General features: G+C 34.3%; 1 long non-coding RNA gene across 1 annotated transcript; it reads right to left on the bottom strand.

Moving 5' to 3' along the window:
• Positions 1-7102: 7102 nt before the first annotated feature.
• Positions 7103-10491, bottom strand: LOC137036401 (uncharacterized). The gene is made up of 5 exons (XR_010897178.1): positions 9974-10491; positions 9212-9344; positions 8948-9053; positions 8533-8645; positions 7103-7945 (listed from the first exon to the last, which is right to left on the bottom strand). It is a non-coding gene; the product is annotated as an uncharacterized lncRNA (long non-coding RNA).
• Between the last annotated feature and the right edge of the window lie 1781 nt (positions 10492-12272).

Genomic DNA, 12272 nt, shown 5'->3' with positions numbered 1-12272 from the left:
CCAATACCTAACCACACACGATTAACAAAATATCATGTCACATTGAAGAATATTTGAATATAGCAAGTATATTCTCAAACAATAGTACCTTGAGAAGATAAAAATATAATGAAGAATAAACATAAATGAGTAACAATAATGAGAATATATGATGAAGGTTAATAGGAATACATGGATATATGAATTCAGAGATAATATTGATGTCATAAACCATGAATGAATAAATGATTACAAATTAATAACATGAATAAAAGCATTGATATGAACGTTGATCATTTTGTATACACCAGATGGAAAATGGCTTATCATTAAATGAATCAACAGCCCACCGGCTAATCTTCAACATGTTTGCTCTTAAATATTAGTTTCAGATTGATCTATTTTTAGAGTTTACACTGAAAAAAATGCTGTTTTATAAGAGAAGTCATACAATTGCCCAACAGGTAGGATTCAGTTTGTGGCACTTCTCATTAATTTCTATTGTATCCGCAAACACACTGTCGCACAACTCTGAACAAAATTTAATGACGTCAAGGCTGTAATGTGATTGGTTATCAAATCGCACATGATCCAAGTTAGCCGTTACGCTTTCTCCAATGGTGGAGCCACGGACCCTCGTATCTCCTAAGACCATCTCTGTCTATGCTTATTATTGCTAACTTTTACAAACACATAAACCCGTAAACAAGTTAGCATGTTAGCTTTTGGTTAAAGGCCTGAAATAAGGTCTGTGGTTAACACAAGCTCAAGATATTTGCACGTTTTATTCTACTACATAAAATAAAGTAGTACCCCTTTGTGTTTTTTTTTTGTTGTTTTTTTTTTTTGTTTTTTTTTGTTTTTTTACTAAACTTTTTACTTTTCTTGAAAAAGGCGGTTGCTAACAAGTGGCTGAATGGGACTGGTCACCGTGATTTTGCCAAGTAAGATATGTTCCTGAATCAACATCTTTGTTGATCCTAGAACAACATTCCAATCAACCAATCAGATTTGAGGGACAAGTTTACCTTTTGTCAAGTTTAGGTTTACAATGAGGGTTAGGTGCTTCTACATCAATGTTATTCACCTATCTTTCCCCTCTGATTTTAGGGATAAGTTATGGGGTATAGGGTTAAGACTAAATTTTCAGATTGGAATGTTGTTCCAGGATCAACAAAATATGTTGATCCAGGAACATGTCTTACTTGGCAAAATCACGGTGACCGAATGGGACTACAGAGGTTGTCGGGGACATTAAACATCATCAGTCTAGTGATCATAAACTTTAGTTGGTCACAGAGCTTATTTTCTGCAATAATCCAAAATGGAAATGGAAAAATCCATATTGTTGACTTCTGGGTTGGCCTACAAAAATACATCATCCCTGCAGCACTCTATTGCTCCAAGACTGCAGATTTTAGCTCTGAAGCTTCTTAATTTTTATTGGCAAACTAATTTAGCTACCACTGAAATGTTACCCTGTTATTAATCAGCACAATGTCTTCAAAAAAGCATCCGCCTCCACAACATGCGTGAGTAACCTTTCTCTTTAATTGTATCTGCATCAACCTGACTAGATGCGTAAGAATGATATGTCCCAACTTTAGAGGGAACATTCACAAATTTATTGTTTTTAATCTTTTTAGCACACAACCGTGAGCGAAAATGAGTCCCCCACAGAAGCCATCAATCAACGTAATGGATATGAGGCAGGACACCTCTAGAGATGCGGCAGTGAAACTCTGCCCCTCTTATTCCATCACTGCCGCTCTGAACAGCAGCCTAGGGAGACCAGGAACAGGACAATACCAGCCTTTCATTCGAGCAAGGTGAATACTAACAGACCTTTTTGGTAAAGCACAGGCTTTTGATAAAACAAATAAGAGTTGACTGCTCTTAGCTGCTCGGTTTTTGAACGGAGAAGTGATGTGGGGGGACAGGCTATCGTCCTTCAGCTGATGAGGTTTCATTCACCCTGAATACCCAGACGTAGCCGTCAAGGACTCTGGCATGGCTAATTACAAAAGCAATCCCATCAACGTCCCAAAATAGGCTCACTGGAGCCCTGACACTTCATTTTACAAAGTCATGGAAATGCTGAGGTATTGATTCCATTCGTCTTCCTCCAGCCGAATGCGGACAGGGCGATGCTAGTCACTGCAGGATCCTCTAAATGAGTCATTTTTGGCCACATATTTCACCATTTTATTTATTAATTTACTGTTTTCAGATTGAAAATGATCAAGCATATAATGTACACTTTATATAATTACTTTTAAAGGGTTAGTTAACCGAAAAATGAAAATTCTGTCTTTAATTACCCACCCTTGTGTCATTCAATTTCCTAAGACCTTCGTTCATCTTCAGAACACAAATGAAGATATTTTTAATGAAATCTGAGAGCTTTCTGTCTCTCCAATGAGATTCAACGCAACTACCACTTTCAAGGTCCAGAAAGGGAAAAATAATATTATTCAAAGTGTGTTCACGTCAGCTCACGCGTGAGCACAACATGCATGCGCCCTGATGCTCTCGCGAATGCTCATTGCAGATCAATATTTTCGTAAAGTGGTAAATTATGTTTTTTGGCCAACCCAGTCTCATATGAAAACGTATCCTGACTACGTTGGTCCAAAGTGCAAAACGTAGAGGGGTTACAATAATGGCCCTTAAATTGTATGACTGTTACATTTTTTTTTTGCCTATTGTTTTGCGTCCAAGTCACGTGACTTTAGAGAGCCCGGCCGTGAGAACAAAAAACATGGCGGACATTTCTCTACTTTTTAGTGAAAAAAAACAATATTTTGAGTTAGTTTCTGCATAAAAATAAGTTTTGATTACATTTTTAGCGACAAGTATATATTCTATTTTCATAATATTCACTCAGTGAATGTACATAATCACTCGCTTGCGCGTTGTTGCAAAGATTTTTCAGATCTCGCCAGAATAATGTGAAACTGCTACGTTTTGGTTGCTATGAACAATATTTTATTTTCTGCATCAAAATAAGGTTTGATTACATTTTAAGCAAAAAATATATATTATTTATTTTCATAATATTCACTCAGTGAATGTACATAATCACTCGCTTGCGCGTTGTTGCAAAGATTTTTCTGATCTCGCCAGAATAATGTGAAACTGCTACGTTTTGGTTGCTATGAACAATATTTTATTTTCTGCATCAAAATAAGGTTTGATTACATTTTAAGCAAAAAATATATATTATTTATTTTCATAATATTCACTCAGTGAATGTACATAATCACTCGCTTGCGCGTTGTTGCAAAGATTTATCTGATCTCGCCAGAATAATGTGAAACTGCTACGTTTTGGTTGCTATGGACAATATTTTGAGTTAGTTTCTGCATAAAAATAAGGTTTGATTACATTTTTAGCCAGAAATATATATTCTATTTTCATAATATTCACTCAGTGAATGTCAACCCGTTCTCACTCCTGACCGTTCTCACGCTGAAGAAGTCTCCTTCAGAACACATCGCGATATTTGGCATCAGTTCGCGTGTGCTGGATGTTGGTAAGTAGTCGTAAATACGCTGTTCTAATGTTTGATATAATGTCTTTTCTGTTTGCAGATATTAATCAGATTAACGTTAGCTCCCTCATGTTCAGTCACTGCATTATATCTGTCACCTCCGCTGAGGTTTTGCTTTTCATTGCTTTCTATATTAAATACTAAACTAGGGTGATTAAACACTGTCACGTGACGTGCAATATATTGCACAATATATATAACATATTCAAATCAGGTTCAAAGTAGTACAAGTGTAGTTTCAAAATGGTATTTGTTGTAGAAGCACGGTAAAAAACAACACTTACCATGCTTTTTACCACAGTATTGGTCGTTTTAATGTGATTTTTGTTGTAAATACAGAGTAACCACAACACTTATCATGCTTTTAATGCCTAATAATGTTAAATCCCAAAACTGTAAGATCAATAAGAACTTCTTTCCTATATATATTTATATATAAACCTATATATTATAAATAATGATATTTTCTTTTCTCTTGTTTTAGCTGAAAAGACAAAAAGGGCCTTTCGGAAATGGATGAAGGAGACAGAAAGCTGCAAAGGCAAATAATTGCAATGGTATGTATGTGTTGCTTTTAACCCTTTATCAAACATTTTATCAAGCAATTGTTAAATAGTCTCACAGTAAATTAAAATTAAAGTCAAATCCTGTACATATTTATCACCTTATTTGTAAATCAGTTGTGCCCCTTCTTGGACAGTTGGACGTCCCACACATAAAAGTTTATATTAATTCCATTGAATTCTTTAAAATGATTACAGATTGGGCCCAAAATGTTCCAATGATACATGATGTCTCTCCGCACCTCATAACTACCTCTGTTTGCAAGAGTGGAAATTATCATTTGACTTGTCACATGACATCAGATATTCAATTATTTTGTCATGATCATTTACACTGCTGATAATGTCCTGCTTGCATGTGAAACATGTTATTTATTTATTTTTATTTTTTATTTTTTAAAATATGAATATAGCTTGCTATACTTTTAATCATGGAAATGCCCACACATCAGTGAACTTATTACATAAATGCATTTAACATTTAATTGTGCAACACTCTTTACAGAAGGAAATCCTACGGTTATGTATGAACTCACAACATCATCATCAAGTGCTGTGCTGGGCACATTGGGTAACAAGTGTCCTCCAACGTATCCAATCTGTGACCACATTCTCCACATCTTCCCATGGGACACCGACATTCTTCAGGCCTTCGTTTCCATGTCTTCCCCTGCATTCTCCTGGTGGTGTCCACTTCATATCTGTCTTTGGGTGTTGTTGTTTGGTCATGCTTAGGGTGTGTCCGGGGAGGTGCACCCTTCACTCTGTCACAGTTTTTAAAAGTCTTCACGTGGACTCCTCCTTATGATCTCCTTGAAACGTGCAGAACCAATATTGAAAATAGTAATTTATCTTTTTCCATATTCTTGCCTTTATCAAAGAAGCACCAGTGCTCATCCGGAGTTTTGGTAAAAGTTCTAGTAATGCTGCGACTATAGTCAAATATGTATTTCTGCATGTGTGTATAGCAGGTGTTTGTCCGAACAATTGAAGTTAGTGAGAGTGTTCAGGAAAACCCTCTGAGAACAATCAATATTTATTTAATTCTGTTTGGTGCTGATATAGAGTATTACAGAAATGACACATTGACATTCTGGACATTATTCTGTGAGTTTGTTACCTCTTCATTTAGATGGACTTGAAAATGTCTTGCATTTTGTTTCATTAAACCTTTTATTACAGTGTCACTATAGTAAATGTCCACCTTAACTACATCTATGGTATCATTATATCAGTACCTGGATAATGTAAATGTAACATACCCTGTAACATACCCATGAATGTATTTTATAGAAGCATTTTATTGCTGAAAATATTTAACATTTATAAAATGCATTAACTATTTGAATTTGCCTTTCATTTAGTTACAGTAAAAGTGAACAATAAACACAATATTGTATTGTATTAAAGTTGAGAATGTAAAATGTTATTTTTTTCCCCCTATTCTTTAAAGAAACATATTTTCACATGGAATTTTATCTCATCTCTTGGTTTGTAAAAATAATACTTCATCATATCGATTTGTGTAGTTATATTTCACTATAATAGATTGCCTCTGTAACTGGATATATTTTTTTCTCACAATTAACTGATTTTTATACTGTTGTGCAGTAGTTTGGGGACTACATTTGTCTTTGACACTAAATATTGGAATGTGATTACAAAATCGAGTACATTCATTATGCTTTTATTTATATTTATTTTAATTCCAAGAGTTCAAATGGTGAAGAATGGTATAAATAAGTGATTAAATGTATACCTTTAATATACTACATATCTACTGTAAATGTTAGAAGCACTTTAGTAGATGCAATTATATCTCTTTCAAATATATTTATGCATCAGTTTAAAACACAAAGGAGTCTTTCGTTGTAAAATGTGATTTTTATTATATTTAATTAGATTAATTATATATTTAAGGAATCTTTCTCGTCAGCCGGAACCGAAGGAGATCTGTCGTCATTTACCATAAATGGACAAGTAAGCGTGACGCATCTGTTCAGCTGTGTTGTGATTGGCTGTGACTCTATCGCAGAACTCGCTGTGATTGGACTACCTTTCAACCCATATAAAACGGCGCTTTATCTTACAAAGTTTGTTTTAGTGTGAATATTACGTTACTCATACATTAAGTTAACTATAAAGTGTTTCCATGTTGTGAGAAATTACTCCTTTACCGAGATCCCAACCCTAACCCTAGCTTCTCAATGAACTACAGCGCCATGTTTCCCGTTCATTGATAGAATGACAGAGACATATGGGTAATGTAGTTTAAAACGTTTAGTAAAGAAATGATAAATGTTAAAATAATAAGATCTTTAATGGACAACTCGATATCTAAATATGTTTATTGTGCAAACATTTATTACATATATGAGGGACAGGCTGAAATTTAATATTTTACTGTAATCACTAATTAAAAAACCTTTATGCCAGCTTTCCATGTATGTCTGAAAACTGTGCCCAACATTATTTAGTAATCATAGCATAAGCAGTTGTCCTGTTGATTTTCTCTTTGATACGCTAACCGGACTTTGAGTTACAGCCATTTGAAATGTGCATTTTTTTGCTCTTCCAGGGGCCGGTACTGGCCCCTTGGGGGTGGAAGGGCATTAAAATCTACACGGGTGTGTACTCCTCATCATGGATAACAAACTTTGTTGAATCACATTTAAATATTGGAGTATTTTATCATTTCCTCATTTTCCATTCTAACATCATGCTTGTATAGGTTTTTGATGGGTATTGTGAGACCATCTGATGAAATATGGAAATATTATAACAAAATGTTGTAATACAATAATAATAATAATAATTGATTAATTGAATAGTAGTTGATTATTTCTTTGCTTTTTTTGTATGAACACCAATAAATATAATGGATGAACCCACAACAACTTGCCATTATCCAGCTGCCAGTGTTGGCAGTAAACTAAAAACTATTTATATTTACACTTCACTATTACTGTTACACAAGGATAATGCACTATTCAGTAAAATAAGAAACTGTGCCAAAATGTCATTATCACCCCCTCTTCTTGCTCCTCACATGCCTGACATCAGTAATGTCCAGCTGTCATTTTGAATGCAGTAGTAGATGTACCAGAATGATCAACATCGATCTTCTTCAGCTCTGCTTGAAGTGTTTGTATCAGTATAACCCACTGCAGCCTCTCTTTATTCACATTCCTTCCCTTTATTTATCTGGAAACTGCCATCCTTGTCACAACATGAAAGTATATGCAACTTTTGGTGCATTGTTGTCCCAAATATCATGAATTAGATCGAAAATATTTATGTAATATATATTTATGTATTAATAAGTAAAACAATCATGGAAATTATATGTCATTTTTTTAAATTATGAAATAAACTCAGCTTAGTTAAATTGTATTTACTCTACCAAACACCACGTTCACCATAATTTATTACACAACACTTTATTGGAGGATACAGCATAAGGTTGAAATTTGCATAAAGACAAATGAGATTCAAGATAAATAAAAACGTGTCTTCAAAAATACGTTAACGTCATAATAATCCATTCACAGACTTTACTCCTATTGCACAAATGAGCGCCACAGAATCCCATCCAGTCAACTATGATCCAGAAAACAGATTTGATATTGAGTTTAAAATAAAATTCATTATCACAGCTGAACTGGGTTCTTGCTCTTCCCTGTACATGTCTCTATCATGTTCATGTTCTTCTTCTTCTAAACAGTTTGTTCAGTTGTACTCTACAGTACAACTGATGACCAGAAGATGTGATCACTGATGTGCTGTAGCTTTTTCTCAACCACAGGAAGAAGTCTTAACATCCCATTGTCAGGCGTTCTTCAGTCCTGGTCTAAAAGTAAAACAAAAAAACACAGACAATTCAAGTTAAGTAGTTTAATGGACAGCCAGGTCAGCTTATGTTCTGCATGATTTAAACAGTGGTGGGCTACTCTGGCCCTCAGCGTCCACGGTCCTGTAGATTTAGCCTCAACCTCAAACCCAACTGCCTATAACTGTCTATAAGTACACCTGAAGACTTTGGTTAAAATTTTCAGGTGTGCTCAATTATGGTTGGAGGTAAACTCTCCACCTCAAAAGGAGACAGCAAAAGGGCTAGAGTTGCCTGTTCCTGATTTAACTTTACAAAACAGCAGTACATAATATATATATTATAATAAAAATGCAGCACAGACTGTAAGCTAAGTACTGAACAAAAACTGTTTTACCCATATTAACAGCAACCTGTTTTAAAAGATCTTTTAGAAAGGCATGCTCTCTTTTGAGCCTTGATTTCTTTCAGGACAACATACTCTTCTGTTTCTTGTTTCAAGAGCATAATTTGGTCAAAAACCAAGTGATAACCTGTACAATGTAAAATTGTTAAAATACTGCAATAAAAACTTTAAGGCAAGAATTAAGAATAGGCACAGGACTTACCGTACTCATGAAGAAGCCATGGCCATGCATAGTTTCTGCCTCTTGTGTTCCTCCGTAGCTGCACATCAGTCGTTTTTCCTCTAGGATCTTCTGTTAGTGACTTCACTTGCTATCTGTTTTAAAACACAAATACAATGTTTTAGGTCTGTGCAGTATAAGGCCTTATTTCAAGCCAAAAAAACTAGGTATTACACATAATTTAAAGAACATTTACTATTTAATTCCTATTATACTATATTATATTATATTAACTCATTATCTTCCAAAGCTTCCCTGTCTGCTTTTATCTAAAAAAAACAAACAAACAAACAAACAAAAAAAAAAACAGAAGGAACAGTTTTTAAGAACTTTTTAAGAACTTAATAGTCTTAATTCTGTACTACATATTACAGCATTGCCTCAACACAAGACATACCAATGGACTTCTGTCTTCTTTGGGCATGAGATGGTCATGTTCCTTCCTCACCCTAAACAAAGGACTTCGATGAGCTTGCTTTGATATAAGGACTGGTCTTCCTTCTCTGCACAGAAAAACAAGAAAGTCTCTACTTACTCTGTGTGCAATTACTCTTGTTCTTAAAACATACAAATTGAGACAGTTATAAATAAGTTAATTTACCATACCATCCAGGAGAGCATTTGATGAGTAAATACTGATTTAAATATCTAGAAACTTTACCTGGAAAGGGCTGATCACGGCAGGTTTGCAGCGACTCACTAGTAGCTCTTGTGAGGGTCGGCTCTTAAAAGAGCTGTTGAGTTTGATGTTGTAGAGATCCTAAAAAGAAGGACTAAGTAATCTGCAAGTAATCCTGCAAGACAGAAAGGAAGGTAAATTTATTACATCACATTCAAGTTGTCAATTTACACATAACTGTAGGATTTCCTTCTGTAAAGAGTGTTGCATAATTAAATGTTAAATGCATTTATGTAATAAGTTCACTGATATGTGGGCATTTCCATGATTAAACATATGTCTTTAATAGCAAGCTATATTTATATTTAAAAGAATAAATAAAAAAATAACATGTTTCACATGCAAGCAGGACATTATCAGCAGTGTAACTGATTAGATATTGAATAGACATCAGATATTCAATTATTTTGATTATGACAAAATAATTGAATATCTGATGTCATGTGACAAGTCAAATGATAATTTCCACTCTTGCAAACAGAGAGGTAGTTATGAGGTGCGGAGAGACATCATGTATCATTGGAACATTTTGGGCCCAATCTGTAATCATTTTAAAGAATTCAATGGAATTAATATAAACTTTTATGTGTGGGACGTCCAACTGTCCAAGAAGGGGCACAACTGATTTACAAATAAGGTGATAAATATGTACAGGATTTGACTTTAATTTTAATTTACTGTGAGACTATTTAACAAATGCTTGATAAAATGTTTGATAAAGGGTTAAACGCAACACATACATACCATTGCAATTATTTGCCTTTGCAGCTTTCTGTCTCCATCCATTTCCGAAAGGCCCTTTTTGTCTTTTCAGCTAAAACAAGAGAAAAGAAAATATCATTATTTATAATATATAGGTTTATATATAAATATATATAGGAAAGAAGTTCTTATTGACCTTACAGTTTTTGGATTTAACATTATTAGGCATTAAAAGCATGATAAGTGTTGTGGTTACTCTGTATTTACAACAAAAATCACATTAAAACGACCAATACTGTGGTAAAAAGCATGGTAAGTGTTGTTTTTTACCGTGCTTCTACAACAAATACCATTTTGAAACTACACTTGTACTACTTTGAACCTGATATGAATATGTTATATATATTGTGCAATATATTGCACGTCACGTGACAGTGTTTAATCACCCTAGTTTAGTATTTAATATAGAAAGCAATGAAAAGCAAAACCTCAGCGGAGGTGACAGATATAATGCAGTGACTGAACATGAGGGAGCTAACGTTAATCTGATTAATATCTGCAAACAGAAAAGACATTATATCAAACATTAGAACAGCGTATTTACGACTACTTACCAACATCCAGCACACGCGAACTGATGCCAAATATCGCGATGTGTTCTGAAGGAGACTTCTTCAGCGTGAGAACGGTCAGGAGTGAGAACGGGTTGACATTCACTGAGTGAATATTATGAAAATAGAATATATATTTCTCGCTAAAAAATGTAATCAAACCTTATTTTTATGCAGAAACTAACTCAAAATATTGTTCATAGCAACCAAAACGTAGCAGTTTCACATTATTCTGGCGAGATCAGATAAATCTTTGCAACAACGCGCAAGCGAGTGATTATGTACATTCACTGAATGAATATTATGAAAATAAATAATATATATTTTTTGCTTAAAATGTAATCAAACCTTATTTTGATGCAGAAAATAAAATATTGTTCATAGCAACCAAAACGTAGCAGTTTCACATTATTCTGGCGAGATCAGAAAAATCTTTGCAACAACGCGCAAGCGAGTGATTATGTACATTCACTGAGTGAATATTATGAAAATAGAATATATATTTCTCGCTAAAAATGTAATCAAACCTTATTTTTATGCAGAAACTAACTCAAAATATTGTCCATAGCAACCAAAACGTAGCAGTTTCACATTATTCTGGCGAGATCTGAAAAATCTTTGCAACAACGCGCAAGCGAGTGATTATGTACATTCACTGAGTGAATATTATGAAAATAGAATATATATTTCTCGCTAAAAATGTAATCAAACCTTATTTTTATGCAGAAACTAAAATATTGTTCATAGCAACCAAAACGTAGCAGTTTCACATTATTCTGGCGAGATCTGAAAAATCTTTGCAACAACGCGCAAGCGAGTGATTATGTACATTCACTGAGTGAATATTATGAAAATAGAATATATATTTCTCGCTAAAAATGTAATCAAAACTTATTTTTATGCAGAAACTAACTCAAAATATTGTTTTTTCACTAAAAAGTAGAGAAACGTCCGCCATGTTTTTTTGTTTTCACGGCCGGGCTCTCTAAAGTCACGTGACTTGGACGCAAAACAATAGGCAAAAAAAAATGTAACAGTCATACAATTTAAGGGCCATTATTGTAACCCCTCTACGTTTTGCACTTTGGACCAACGTAGTCAGGATACGTTTTCATATGAGACTGGGTTGTTTTTGGCACAAACAAAGCACTCTCGCTTCATAAAACTGAAGTTAAACCACTGGAGTCACATGGAGTACTTGATGATGTCTTTCCTACCTTTTTGGACCTGAAAGTGGTAGTTGCGTTGGATCTCTGGAGAGACAGAAACCTCTTGGACTTCATCAAAAATATTTTCATTTGTGTTCCATAGATAAACAAAGGTCTTACGTGTTTGGAATAACATGAGGGTGAGTAAATGATGAAAGAATTTTAAATTTTGGGTGAACTAAGGCTTTAAGCATGCCTGAGCAGAAATCCGACAGGACGTCTGACAGCAATAGTGTTATACGTAATGGCTGGAATAGACTACATGAATTTTGCCCAGATCTTTGCCGTGATTTGCAGTCTGGATAAGACTTCAGTTGATGAAAACCAGACGTCCTGCAGATTAACAGCAGTCAGATTTCATTTCGCAAATTAATTTGTTCATTTTGCGTAGTGTATGATAGGCACATACTTTTTTTTAGCTTCAGTCTATGAATCTGTCTAGTCAGAGGATTATTTGATATTTTGAGCCAGTTTTAGACCATATATTGTTTTCATTTGTCAAGTGACTTCTAGAAATGAGAT

The sequence above is a fragment of the Chanodichthys erythropterus genome, chromosome 14, assembly GCF_024489055.1.
Source record: "Chanodichthys erythropterus isolate Z2021 chromosome 14, ASM2448905v1, whole genome shotgun sequence".
Lineage (NCBI taxonomy): Eukaryota > Metazoa > Chordata > Actinopteri > Cypriniformes > Xenocyprididae > Chanodichthys > Chanodichthys erythropterus.
This window is presented reverse-complemented; position numbering and strand designations above follow the sequence as displayed.